The sequence below is a fragment of the Toxotes jaculatrix genome, chromosome 4, assembly GCF_017976425.1.
Source record: "Toxotes jaculatrix isolate fToxJac2 chromosome 4, fToxJac2.pri, whole genome shotgun sequence".
Classification (NCBI taxonomy): domain Eukaryota; kingdom Metazoa; phylum Chordata; class Actinopteri; family Toxotidae; genus Toxotes; species Toxotes jaculatrix.
In genome coordinates, this window is record NC_054397.1 from 12,577,876 (window position 1) to 12,590,676 (window position 12,801).

Here is a 12,801-nt window from a genome sequence, read left to right on the forward strand (position 1 = left end):
CTCTGTTAATGAAGGACGTGCAATCACTGATTCTCACCTTTTTGGCAGCACACACACACACACAGTATATGTAGATAGCCAGTTCAAAGTTTACAGATGGAGAAATCTATTCTCGCCCCAAAAGGGTGTAAAAAAGGTTGAAGTACACAGCCATAAACTTTTTTTTTCAAAGGTGGAGGAGAGCACAATTCAAACACGAAGATGACTTTATTACCAGCATACTGTATCACACCAGCACTCACCCACACACACAAGTCAAGACAAGTTTATTTGTATAGCCCAATATCAGATAGGACGGTCTTCCATGGCCCTCACAAGCTCACATCAGTGGTTCCCAACCCTGATCAAAATCCAGCACAAGACAAGGAAAAACCTCTTGAAAATGTAAAACATAAGTACAAAATATATTTTTTAAAAATGTAAAATTTTAAATTTAAGCCCCTCCTGCCACTATCTAGCATTCACAAGCAGCATTTAAACATTGTGATGATATGAAACACACTACAATGTGTTTTTATTACAAAAAATAGTGAAAATTGTGAAAATTGATAAAACTGATAAAATCACAAAAAGATGCCTGAGAAATGTGTCCAGTAACAACCTCCTCACACACGCCACAAAAACACAAAGTCATGCAACTAACAGCAGTTAGCCCTCACTCTGTGGAACTGGCCCTGCAGGTCTGAAATGAACCCATACATGACTTTAAGAAGCTGTACACAAACAGCTTAACAACGGTCACAGAGACAGTTGGATGAATGTTAAAGACTGAAGAGGAGCCTGGCGTGTTTGTTGCCAACCAAACTGAGAGTAACACACTCATAGTTGAGCTAAACTCAGCTCACATGTTCACATACATCACATGCTCACGTATATATCGATACGTGCAGAGGTTAATATCAACTGATCTCAGCCAACTGCAGATATATCAACTATATGATTATTCAACTTTTCCCAGTTCAAGATAAATATGGTCTTATTTATTTTTTCATTGTTATATTTTTCCAATAATTAATTTTTTACTGTTCAAAACTTACTGTTGTTTCATTTACATTAAATCTTTGTCAGACAATGTTTGCTATGTAAGAAAAACAATAATTCTTGCCAGTATTTTGTTGTAATTTTTCTTCTTCATGGGGTTTCGATAAGAGTATTAGTCAGGCTCTAGCATACACACCTACGCGTCCACACACTCAAGCTCATAAACGCACATTCACATGCTATATTGTGTGTCAGTTTCCATTTGGTATCAGCAGCCTTTCAAACTGATAATTCTGTTTAAAAAGCGATTAAAATTGGGGTCATAGAAACTTCTGTGAAGCAAGCGGTTGTTCGCCTCAGCACCTATGGTTATTAACTATGATCTACAAGGCAGTTCACATCAGTGCTACATTTTTAGAACATGTGAGATTTACTGTAAGCATCGAGTCACACATCATATCATCGCAAGCAAATTTGTTTGCAGAAACACTGAATGAAACAAAGTCACTATTGAGAGGTGTAGTGTTGTATTGTATGTCAACTTTACTGGCTGTTAATGCAAACATAAACGTCAGAGAAATGTGTATGACATGAAATGTGCATTGGCCCTGCAGGGCATGTGACACAACTGACGAGCCTCGACAGCGCAATGCGTTTGTCAGGGAAATAGATTACACCTTCACCCGAAGTCAGCCGCACATCATATATGAGCATCTGTGTTTGTGTGTGTGTGTGTGTCTGGTGTGTGTGGTTGTTACTAAAGTGTCCTAAAAGTTTTGCTGTGACATTGACCATAAACTTTGTCTGACTAATGTTCCCTCTTGTTCTGCTTCCACTGCACTTTTATTATTATTATTACAAATGAAAAATGACATAAGGACTAAAAATGTCTTTTTAAAAAAGCAACAACCGACAAGACCGAAAGGCTACAACTGATTCAACATGAAATAACCGATTTAAAAAGAAATGTGATGCAGATCTCAAAAATGAAAGATCGCATTCATTTCCACAAAATGAAAACCGAAACTAAACCTGTTAATGTGACTTGAACCAACTAAACCAAAACTTGAATTTAAATTGAACATTCAAAATTGACACTCATGGGAGTGCATTGTGGACTGGGCAGCAGTCGCCCCCGTGACCTGGGCCCAGACCCAGATAAGCGGCAGATGACGTGACATTCAAAACTGAATGAAAATGTTAAAAAATAATAAGCAATTAATGCCCTGTTCCAAAGTTTTTTTTACTGATATCAAACAACTACATAATATATTAAGAGTCAGTGTCAAACTGAAATGAATATTTCATTCGTCAGTGCATAAGCACTGAAAATTGAAGACTCAAAAAACAATCTAAACTGGATCCTGAGCCTCAGCTGACCCTCTCGTCAAAGTCCCAACAGAGGGAGCAAACACTGCAGGGTGTCACACACTTGTATTTATCTGAACACACACAACTCGAGGATCATAGTGCATATGTTTGTGTGTCTGTGGAAGGATGAAAGGACATCACCTGTCCAAGTGTGAACTTTCTGCTCTACTTAAAAAAACTCTTAGACAGTAAAGTCTTCACTTGTGAACCTCTGGCTCTGTTCTGTTGTTACACTTCCTCATTCAAAGGTTCACTACTGTTAACCAATCCCAGCGTCCCACTTATGATTAACGACTATGAGTCAGCACAAAAAGAGAGCCTTTCTGCCCTGTTACCACACACACAATCTGACATTAAACTCCTACTTTTTTTTTTCCCTTCCATACTGATGAAAGCAGTTTCCCCTTTTGCCTAGAATGTGGTCAGCTGACAATCCAGTCATGTGGCTTGTCACTAACCAATGGCAGAGCAGGGGCATTGTGTGTTTAGGTGCTTCAATCACAGCCAAGGTCAAGGACACACGGAAGGAGAGACAGAGGGAGAGGGGTAGGAAGGAAAGATTTGAAGACGCTAGAAAACTTGAATACACAATGGAAAAAGAAACAGACTCATCCTCATGACTTATAACCACAGTGAAGCCACTTATTATCTGGCGAGTGACCAGTAACCATTGTAACGTCAACATGGATGACTGTCCTCTCCCTCAGAGGACAGTCATGTGATAGTGTGTAAGTAGAATGTGGATGAAAAAATAGAATATAACAGAACAGATCCTGCTGAAATCTGAGCGGAGGTCTTAGGTGATTTTTTTTTTTTTTTTTACAACTAAGGTCTTGCTATTGCAGTTTTGGTTTTATATTGTTATATCATTATCATTATTATACGTAACATGCCATCTTCATTGATGTGGGGACACTACTAGACATTCGGCAGTACAGTCCAGACAGGCAGGCTGTAAATAAACCCACAGTTAAATCCACACTTCAGCCACAGTATGTAAATCACTTATCTGGAAATGCAAGAAAAAAATCACATGCACGCACACATGCAGTCTCGCAAAGCAACTGATGGTTGTAATGTGTGTTTTTAAATGACTTGGTTTCAATAATATGGCTGAATTTTGGATTTGTTCACCTTTCTCATCATCTGGCCACTTCTTGTGCTGGTGGTATCTCACGTGTGAAGGTGCTGAGTGAGATGTACATGTAAAAAAAGTAAGTAAGTTTAGCTTCAGCTAAAACATGTACTATCTTAAAACTCAGTCTGAGATTTTCCTGCAGTGAATGCTGCCCATTGCTGTAAGTTTCTGAAATAGAGCCTGTGTTAGAAATAACCCACTCACTGTGCCTTACACAGAGAGTAAACGCTAACTGCTACTCAGTAGGGACACTTATGAATAATGATCATTTTGTCCCATCACTTACAGATCTACTGTTGCATCTGTAATTGTCATGCCTACAAAATGTGACGCTTTGTAGAAAGTAGAGTGCATGCCATGTACGCTACTTCCTTCGTGCCATTGTGGGAATTTTGAGGACACTATATAGTGGTTAAACTCACACTCAGAATTCAGACACTTCAAATGACAGAAAGTATATGAAGTCCACTATGCAGTAAAGAGAGAGACAAAGTGCTACCCCACACAACTTATTGTCCAGGTGTGCAGAGGAGAGGCCATGGGGGCAGGATTTTAACTTCTCTCTCAAACTCTCTTTTTTAATCCTTCACGTAACAATTTCATTTTTTTTTTTTTTTGAGATTGAAACTGAGGGTTACATTTGAAACAATTGTAAACACTTGTTTCTATGGATGTGGAAAGATAAGACTAAAACAAACCTAAATGATGTCAGCATAATGCTTTGTATGGGATTTATACATCAGCTGTAAACCTGAATGGATGCTGTTCAATCACAGCTTCTGACCGATCCTGTCTCTGCTGCGTGTAGTATCTTTTTTATTAAATGGCAGGATGACTACTCAGCATACAGTATGTGTATTTACAAGTGTGTAAACAACAAAAGAGTATATCATGAAGCACTGACTAGTAATTGGAATCTCACCCAACACACGCAAATATGTTCAAAATGTACAGACATTTTTTTTTTTTTCTGGTAATCTTACACCTGCAATTTTCAACATCCTATGTTTCCTGGAAAGACAAATTGTTCTCAAGCACACCCATACACGCACACACACACACACACACACACACACACACACACACACACACACACACACACACACACACACACACACACACACACACACACACACACACACACACACACAGAGGGAGAGATAGAGAGAACAGGAAAATGAGAAGGCAACAGGCAGATAGGAGATGAATCTAAGGCTCGTGGAATCCAGCCAACTCTGTCTAACGCCTCCTAAATACAGGATCCCAGAACTGACAATAGCTAAACTGCTAAACACTGTCACGCACACCACACTGAAACAGGGGTTTTGTGACAAGAAACAACAACAACAAAAAAAATCAGCTGGACAAAATAAAACGCTGTGTAATCAACCTGCTCACCTGCTCTCGCACAATGACTGGCTGAAACTACTCATGAAACAAAGAAGAGCGAAGAAGGAAAAAGGAAAAGGGAGTGTGAGAACCTAAGAGAGAGGGAAGATGTGTGAAGGAGATGAGGGAGAGATGAGCCTGATTGTCTGGATATGCAAGCGTGTGAATGTGTGTGTGTGTGGCCAAAGGATGCCTACTTTGTGCCATTTTGTGAATGGGTTCACAGAGTCAGTCTCGGCCGAAGGAACATTCCATTCTGGCAGGGTGGGGGCAGATGTGTGTGTGTGTGTGTGTGTGTGTGTTTCTGTGTGCATGTTTGTGTGCATGTGTTTTGGGGTTGGGCCTTATCATTAGCTGCAGTGTGGTGGTGGTAGTACTCTCTCTACTCACTTCCACATGCTCACACACTCCTCAACACCATCCACATTTGCTTGTCTTCCCTGCCAGAATCAAACCACCCACTGCACACACACACACACACGCACACACTCTCTCTCTCTCTCTCTCTCTCTCTCACACACACACACACACACACACACACACCTTGCCTCTTGGCCTGCTGTCCAGACAACTAGCCCATTGTGTGTAGCAACAGGTATGCAGAGAAGAGCCTGTTTGAGAACAGGCTATTGGATGCTTGGTGTGCATGTGTGTGTGTGTGTGAGCGAGCTAAAGGATAGGTTCAAATTTTTTCCTGTCTAATTTAAAACAAAAGTCACATACTCACATGATAAAATACTTATGAGCCGCTGCAATTGTTCCTCCTGTCCATAATGTCTATGACTTCCTAAAGCAATTGTTATGTCAGTGTCCTCATTCTATCACTTATGCTGAAGTTACATTAGGAAGGGATCTCTTCACAATTCAACAGTAACAGCAACAAACAATGCTTTTAATGTAGACATAGGCATGTAAGTATTATCCTTTAACATGCCTATATTCTCTATTGATGTAACCCTAAAAAAAAAAAAAAACCTCCATCCAGCTAAAGGAGTCCAGAGACACAGGAAGAAACTAGCAGTGAAATGAAGCATAATAACAGCATTAGCGTACAAGCAGGTTGGAGGAGAGAGGAGGGAAGGAGGGAGGCGAGCAGGATAGGAGGAGAGGATGGAGGGTTCAGCAGTGTCACCACATGGGGGGGGGTTACGCAGGGGTCGAAGGTTGACCGGCAGAAGGCGGGGGAGTAAGGAGAAAAGGGGGAGGGGGAGTGTTGATCCAGCCTTCACAGTGAGTGGATGTCACCTGTTTACACACTCAACAGTGTCGGTCCTGCCATGTTCTCAGAAGAGAGACAGTTGCACAATGTCCCATCTCAGTGTGTTTTCCCCCAAAAACTGTGTTTTCGCCCTTAAGTTTTGTGGTTTCAGTCCCTGCAGATAGTTTGTTTGCGCTTCCAGCATTACAGAACACCACTCACTATAATACTTTCCCAGTTACTTAGGTAATAGGTCCTATTTTCATCCTGAGTCCCGCATGTGATTGGGTTTAGGCAGCAAAAGCTCTTTGGTTAAGGTCAGGGAAAGACTGTGGTTTTGGTTAAGTGCTAATACAGTAAACATGTTGTGTCTCACACTTCAAATCACTGCAGACTTTTTCTGTATCAAACCAAAATTTTTCCTTAACCTTGGTCAAGTGCTGTGAGTGCCTAAACATGGTGATTGATAGGTTTAGTTTCAGCTGTTTCAAGCTGGTGTGGTTTTTAGGGGTATATATTCTGTTGCACATTAATAGCAGGTAAGCACTTTATTCTGGACAGCGTTGCACCTGTCCAGAGTAATGTGAATTAATTCTAAATAGAGATGTTGCTTCTGTGTATCTGAATCAAAAAAATTCTATTCAGTTCCTGCTGTGTTGTTGTGCTAGTAAAAAATAATAATAATATCAGATATCTCAAAACTTAGAAACAAACAAAACAAATTAGAGACTGTCCTCAGCAAAAAAAATAAAAAATTGACAAAATTGGTCATCTTTTCAAAACAAACTATGCTTGCGTGTCTCAAATGAGGACCTCTTGTGGTCTTGCGGTTGTGTGAACAATGACTGCTGTCTGCTATAGGAGCAAAGGCGTGACGTTGTTGTCCCACCACAAAACCTCTTATGGAGGAAGTCAGGGACAGTAGTTTGGTCAGTAAAGCGTGTGACTTAGATATGAGGGTACAACACACTGGAGACCCTTGTTATGGAGCCCATTTCCTACAAACAGTGAGTGTTGGATCCTTCTAGCAATGACCATAGTCTTTTCCTAAAGACAGATCAGACAACTACAACATAAGTCATAATTTTTCTTATTTATCATCGTTTCTTAGTTATCAAAGCAAAATTCCAAACTACGTCATCCTGCCAATCAACAAACCAATCCTTTAAGTAAATGACACAACAACGTATTTTTATGTTCAAGTGGCATAGCCTCTCTAGTGGCCACAAAGTCTGCACAGTTAGGAGGTTGGGGTGGTTGAAGTTATCAACAAAACATTGACTTAAACATGAAATGCTCTTTGTTTTCCCGTTTCAAACCAACAGTCAGCGTTGGTTTCTTTTAAAGCATGAACACGATCTTTCTATAATCTCAACGATGTGTTTCTTTATCACTGTAACCTTGATGACAACGCTAACGCTAATAGATTGTTCCCCAGAATATTTTTTCCAAGTCCCGTCCTTCAAAATAAAAACACCATCCTTTCATCCTACTTCCTACCTAATCTTTTAGAGCTCATTTTGCCTCTGCATTTGTTCTCAAACTGAGCATATTAATAATACTGAACCCTCCTTTTTCTCAGTGTATGCGCGACCCTAATTTTTACCTGTTTCAACTTCTCCTTGACTCGCTGCTGTTCAGAGTTTGGTCCAATCAGAGGGGAGGTAAAGAGGGAGGTGAAGGGTGGGGGGGAGGCGAAAGAAGGGAAGAATGTGACCATTGTGCTTTCCAGGTATGTGTGTGTTTGTGACAAACAGAAAGAGGGAGAGAGGAGAGAGAGGGTGATCAGATCTTGTTACAGGTGTTTCATAAACACAATAGCACTAACAGGTTCTCTCTCTTTCTCTCTCTTCATTCTGCAGCTTTAGATTTCTGCCTCGGTGTTGGTGGATTAGGCTTATGGCTTTGTCACACACACACACTATAATGAATCTATGCTTCCCCATCATGAGCATGAGATGGTCATGTGACAGTCATGTGACAGACCATGTACTCTGTGTGTGTGTGTGTGTGTGTGTAATTCATGCTGTTTCTCTTCCTTAACCATGAGGTTTCCTGAACAATAATTTCCCATCAGCTTCCTGCTTTAAAAAAAAATCAGTTTAACATTTGTCAAGAAACAAAACAGATCTTTTATTTAGCTTCCTGTTGCACCGTGTTTCTCTAACGTTGTCTGTCTTCCTGAAACTAGAGCTGGCCCAAACACGATACCACTAAGGTCACGCAAAAAAAAAAAACTCTAACTCACAAATTCCTGTCTGTCCTTTTTTTTTTTTTTGCAAATGTAGAATGTGATACAGTGCTTTGAGAGATAACCATCATTCTGAAAAATGGTTCACCTCTTGAACCTACTTGCGCAATCAGTTATGAATCCATAGCCACTATGGGACAGACTCACACACACACACAGAGGCAGACATACAGGTCCATTTGAATAATTATCACATACGAACCATTTAACTGGTATCTATTTTTGGTTTTGGTTTTTGCATGAGGCAGTTTGAAGAAACCATGTGTCATCACTTCATCAGGTCTGACCAGCACTTCAACACACACACACCTTTTACACGCCTTAAACTTGTGGAAGTATTTGCAGTATTCACAAGGAAGCCAGTCGTCTGATGAGATAGAGGACACGCACATACACACGCATACACATGCATACACACGTACTCAGAAGAGTGTATTAGAGGTGAAAGTCCCTGTGCACCTCCCTGTCCTCCATCTCCACAGGTGATTCTCAGAACAGAGTATGTTTTAACAGTAAGTGAAACTATAACTTATCTCACACCTCAGCACCTTCAAGCCATCAGCATTCTTCAACATCTACTAAAATTAGATTAAATGTAATCTTGTAATCACACAGACATTGCGAAGAGTCTGGGCTGAGTGTCAGAGAGGCAGCTGATCTTGGAAAAAAAATTTAAAAGTCTGCTGGTTGTGAACCTTCATACACAGACACACATACTGCAACTGCACAAAAATGGAAACATATATGAACAGGCATGTGTATCCATACATTTATACGCTCACAGAATAACAACAGGACACCCAAGGCTAACTGGCACCCTGCTCAACCAGTTTCTGAAACACACACACACACACACACAGAAGATGACTAGACAAGAGAGAAACCGATCACATACACACACATCCACACAAAAAAATAAACATCGAGTCCTCGTCCCACAACCTTGTAGTGAAGGTTACAGCAGTCAGCTGGGTCAGAGTGAACACAGGGCCAGCTGAAGAAATGTCCTTCCAGATACCCACTGTGTGTGTGTGTATGTGAACGTGTACGTGTTTGTGTATATGAATGTGTGTGTTCTTAGTACTCCAGGTGAAAAAACACACCATGTCCCTCAACTAGCCTCATAGCAGTAGTGTTAAACGTGAAGATTAAAATGAGAAACAGGCAGAAAGGACAGAAAAAGAGACACATGACAAGTCCCCAGCCAACCTGTAGGATGATGGGACGTGTAGTCGCTGTAGGTTGTTCTGCTACCGTTCAAAAGCAACGATCCAGCCTGTCACTTTCTCATCTTTCCTTCCTCTTCCTCTCCTCCTTTGCGCTTGTCTGTCAGGTTCTCTCCGGCCTCTCGTTCGCTATCAGGGTGCCTCCTTTCTTCAATGACAGGTCCCCCAAAGCACAATCAGAAGAGATCTCAGACACGTCTAACAAACACAGTGCATACACACATTCACACACATATACTAAGAGAGAGGACAAGTCAGAGTTTCTGTTCTCCTTTTGGTGTTTTTTTGGATTCTGACTCAGATCCTCTCTGTTTGTTCTCTCCTCTGCTCCAGTCACGACAGTGCTTGTAGACGCAACAGCGGGAGACAGGGGGTGGGCGGGTGCGGGGTGCACAAGGTCTAGAAGTGGAGGAGAGAGCAGAAGGTGGCGGAGGTGAAGGAAAGAGCTAGAGAGAGAAAGAGAGGAGCGAGGTGAGGGAGAGATGGAGGGAGGAAGGGCAGTGGTAATTAGTGAGTCCGTACCTGACTCTCACTGACATAAGCCCCACATTCCTCAGAACTGAGGAGGGGGAGAGGCGAGGGAAGGAGGGAGAAAGAACAGAGAAGAAAAAAGTTCTGAAAACACACACCAACACACTAATGATCCCAGGAAACCCATCAGAGAATACCCTCTTCATCCAGAAAGAAACAAAAACCTGTCTTCCTTACAGCACACCATAGCTGACGCGTCATCCAAGTCAGGGTTGCATGATGGTAAGTGAAGCTGCTGCTGCTGCTGCTGCTGGAGCTTCGCTGTCCGTCACTTAAACTTTCCAAACACTTTAACTCGTGTTCAGGTACTTAGTCCTTGCTTCCGTCTCTTTTCATGTCAGAGAACCTCTCTTTATCTTCCACTCCGTCTGTCCGTCTCTCTGTCTCTGTCTCTCTCTCTCTCTCTCTCTCTCTCTCTCTCCCTCTCTTGATCTGTGTATGGTGTACACACTGCCGTCTCCTAAAACTCACCAAACCAGAATCTGACTGCCCAAACCCCCAACACACCTCCCTTTCTCCCTCCCTCCTATCATTCCGGATGGGAAATGCTATCCTTCTGTGTCCAATCTTTGTGTGTGTGTGTGTGTGTGTGTGTGTGTGTGTGCAAACAGCTAGACCTGAATCATAGCAGCCTGAGCAGCATTCCTCTAAAGGACTTTCCTGCACACCTAGTCCAATGCCTCACACCGCATTATCACATCCACCACATGCTTATTACTGATGATCACACACAAGCCAGCATGTGCTCATTCACAAATATATATACACCCCTGAGGTCACGATGACATGCTGTCTTTATGTTATAGTGACGTACACACTGTAGATCCCTCTGTAATGACATCTCTCAGTAATAACAACTCACTCACTCACTCACTCACTCACTCACTCACTCTCAGATTTCTAGTGTTTAACTGTCAGCATGAAGGCGACATAGACACTACTGACAGCTGAAGGGGAAAGCTGAAACTTTAAATGTCTAATACAAACAGTTTCTCTCTTTTGTTAAACAGGCTCCTGCTGTAAACCTGAAGTGAAAGTAAAACAGTGAAGATAACCCAAACTACACTGGCTCAACTGGTGTTTCTTATTCTCCACCTTCAGATTTCTTTCCCACCCCACCCGAATCTTTTTATTCTCTTTCAGTTTTGGCAATATCATACTTGTTTGATCATGTAGAGAAGTTTCAACACTCCAGACCTCCAGCATTCACCTCTCATTCAACACTGTGTATGTGTGAGGTTTTCTGTGTGTGTGTGTGTGTGTGTGTGTGTATGTATGCCTACCCGAATTCCCTGCAGAAGTCAGTGTTGGGCGGAGCCAGGTACTTCCTTCTTCCTGATCTCAGGTGCTTGGTGAGCGCAACGTCTTCGTGACAGCCAGTTGTCATGGAGACAATGTCTGAGAGAGAGGGAGAGAGCTGTGCTGAACAGAAACAACCATGGTCAGTGAACTGACTAAGGACAAAAGAGAGAAGTGAGGAAGCTGGATTTCTGTTTAGAGTAACAACATACACACACACACACGCACGCACACACACACAGACGCACTAACACACACATATACATTCAGAAAAAGTCCCTGTACACACACTGCACCCACACCCGGTAGGGAACTTGCAAGTGTGTGTGTGTAGGAAACTGAGATTGAGTCAGACGTGCTCACACAGAGAAATAACGTTTCAACACAGCGGCTGAACACTGGTTGGGAGGAGGCCGGGGCCGTTGAATGTGTTGCTCAACACATTTGACTTTAATGCTTACTTAACAGATCTCACAGGCCTCGAATAAAGTTTGCAAACACTCAAGTACATATAAGATAATAGGTTAAGTTTCTACAAATGTACTGTAACAGGTGAGCTACAGAGGTGAGTTCAGAGGCCAAAAGAGATCATGCAAAAAATTTATCTTTAATGTCACAAAGTTTCTTGGTGTTCAGTTCATTATTTGAGTGACAGTGTGTAGGCAGATACGGCTTATGGTATTTAAATGGGCGTGACAACAATATCCAGTGTTTTTCCATATTTTTGCTAAATGACTTAATTATATTTATTCATTATTACTGCTGACAGTTTTCCAAAATTAACCACAGTGTTTTAGACTGGCAATTGTGTTTATTCCCAACAATCAGAACTGCTGGTTTTCAGTCATTTCCTTAAAATATAAAAATCCAATTGCAGAGACTGGCTTAAGTTAGGCAATACATCGCTGTGAAAATTGTGTCTTCTTTTGAATTCTGTTGCTGTTACATGTTTTAATGTCTTTAATGTCATCTGTACTGCCTATATTACCAGTGACAGTATAATAACTTTGTCATGACATGGATGGAAAGATCCTAAAAACATCTTAAAACTGGTGCAATAAACAAAAAGGTTTAACAGTAACTAACAGAACGTTTGTTGCGTGTGTGTTTAGTCTGTATTAGTACTGATTCACAATAATATATAGGCCTTACGATAACTCTGTGAACTCTTATTTCAGTGCTTGTTTAAACCAAAACACTTCAAATGAACCAATAACAGGATTTTTGTCGCATTTAGTGTTGTGATTATGTTACACAGAATCCACCACCCAACGTTCTTGGGTGGTGGAATAATGCAGGGAGGGATTATTCACAAACCAGTGGTGTATCAGTTTAAGAGATAAGGATGGTTTTATGTAATGGGAAGGGCAGGATTGTTCAAAAAATTTTATGATGGTTTTATTGGTTGGAGTTTCTA

At 41.3% G+C, this 12,801-nt stretch overlaps 1 protein-coding gene across 10 annotated transcripts in view; it reads right to left on the reverse strand.

Moving 5' to 3' along the window:
• rbm47 (RNA binding motif protein 47) overlaps positions 1 to 11,531 on the reverse strand; it is a 32,545-nt gene extending 21,014 nt beyond the window's left edge. For 5 of the 10 annotated variants that reach the window (XM_041037235.1, XM_041037233.1, XM_041037232.1 and 2 more), the window contains exons 1-2: positions 10,263 to 10,643; positions 9,538 to 9,702 (exon numbers count right to left, since the gene is read on the reverse strand). The gene's annotated coding sequence lies outside the window, so the exon portion shown is untranslated. Of the gene's footprint in view, positions 1 to 9,537; positions 9,703 to 10,262; positions 10,645 to 11,368 lie in introns of those variants that run through there. The other 5 variants (XM_041037226.1, XM_041037225.1, XM_041037234.1 and 2 more) reach the window with 5 other exon arrangements.
• Between the last annotated feature and the right edge of the window lie 1,270 nt (positions 11,532 to 12,801).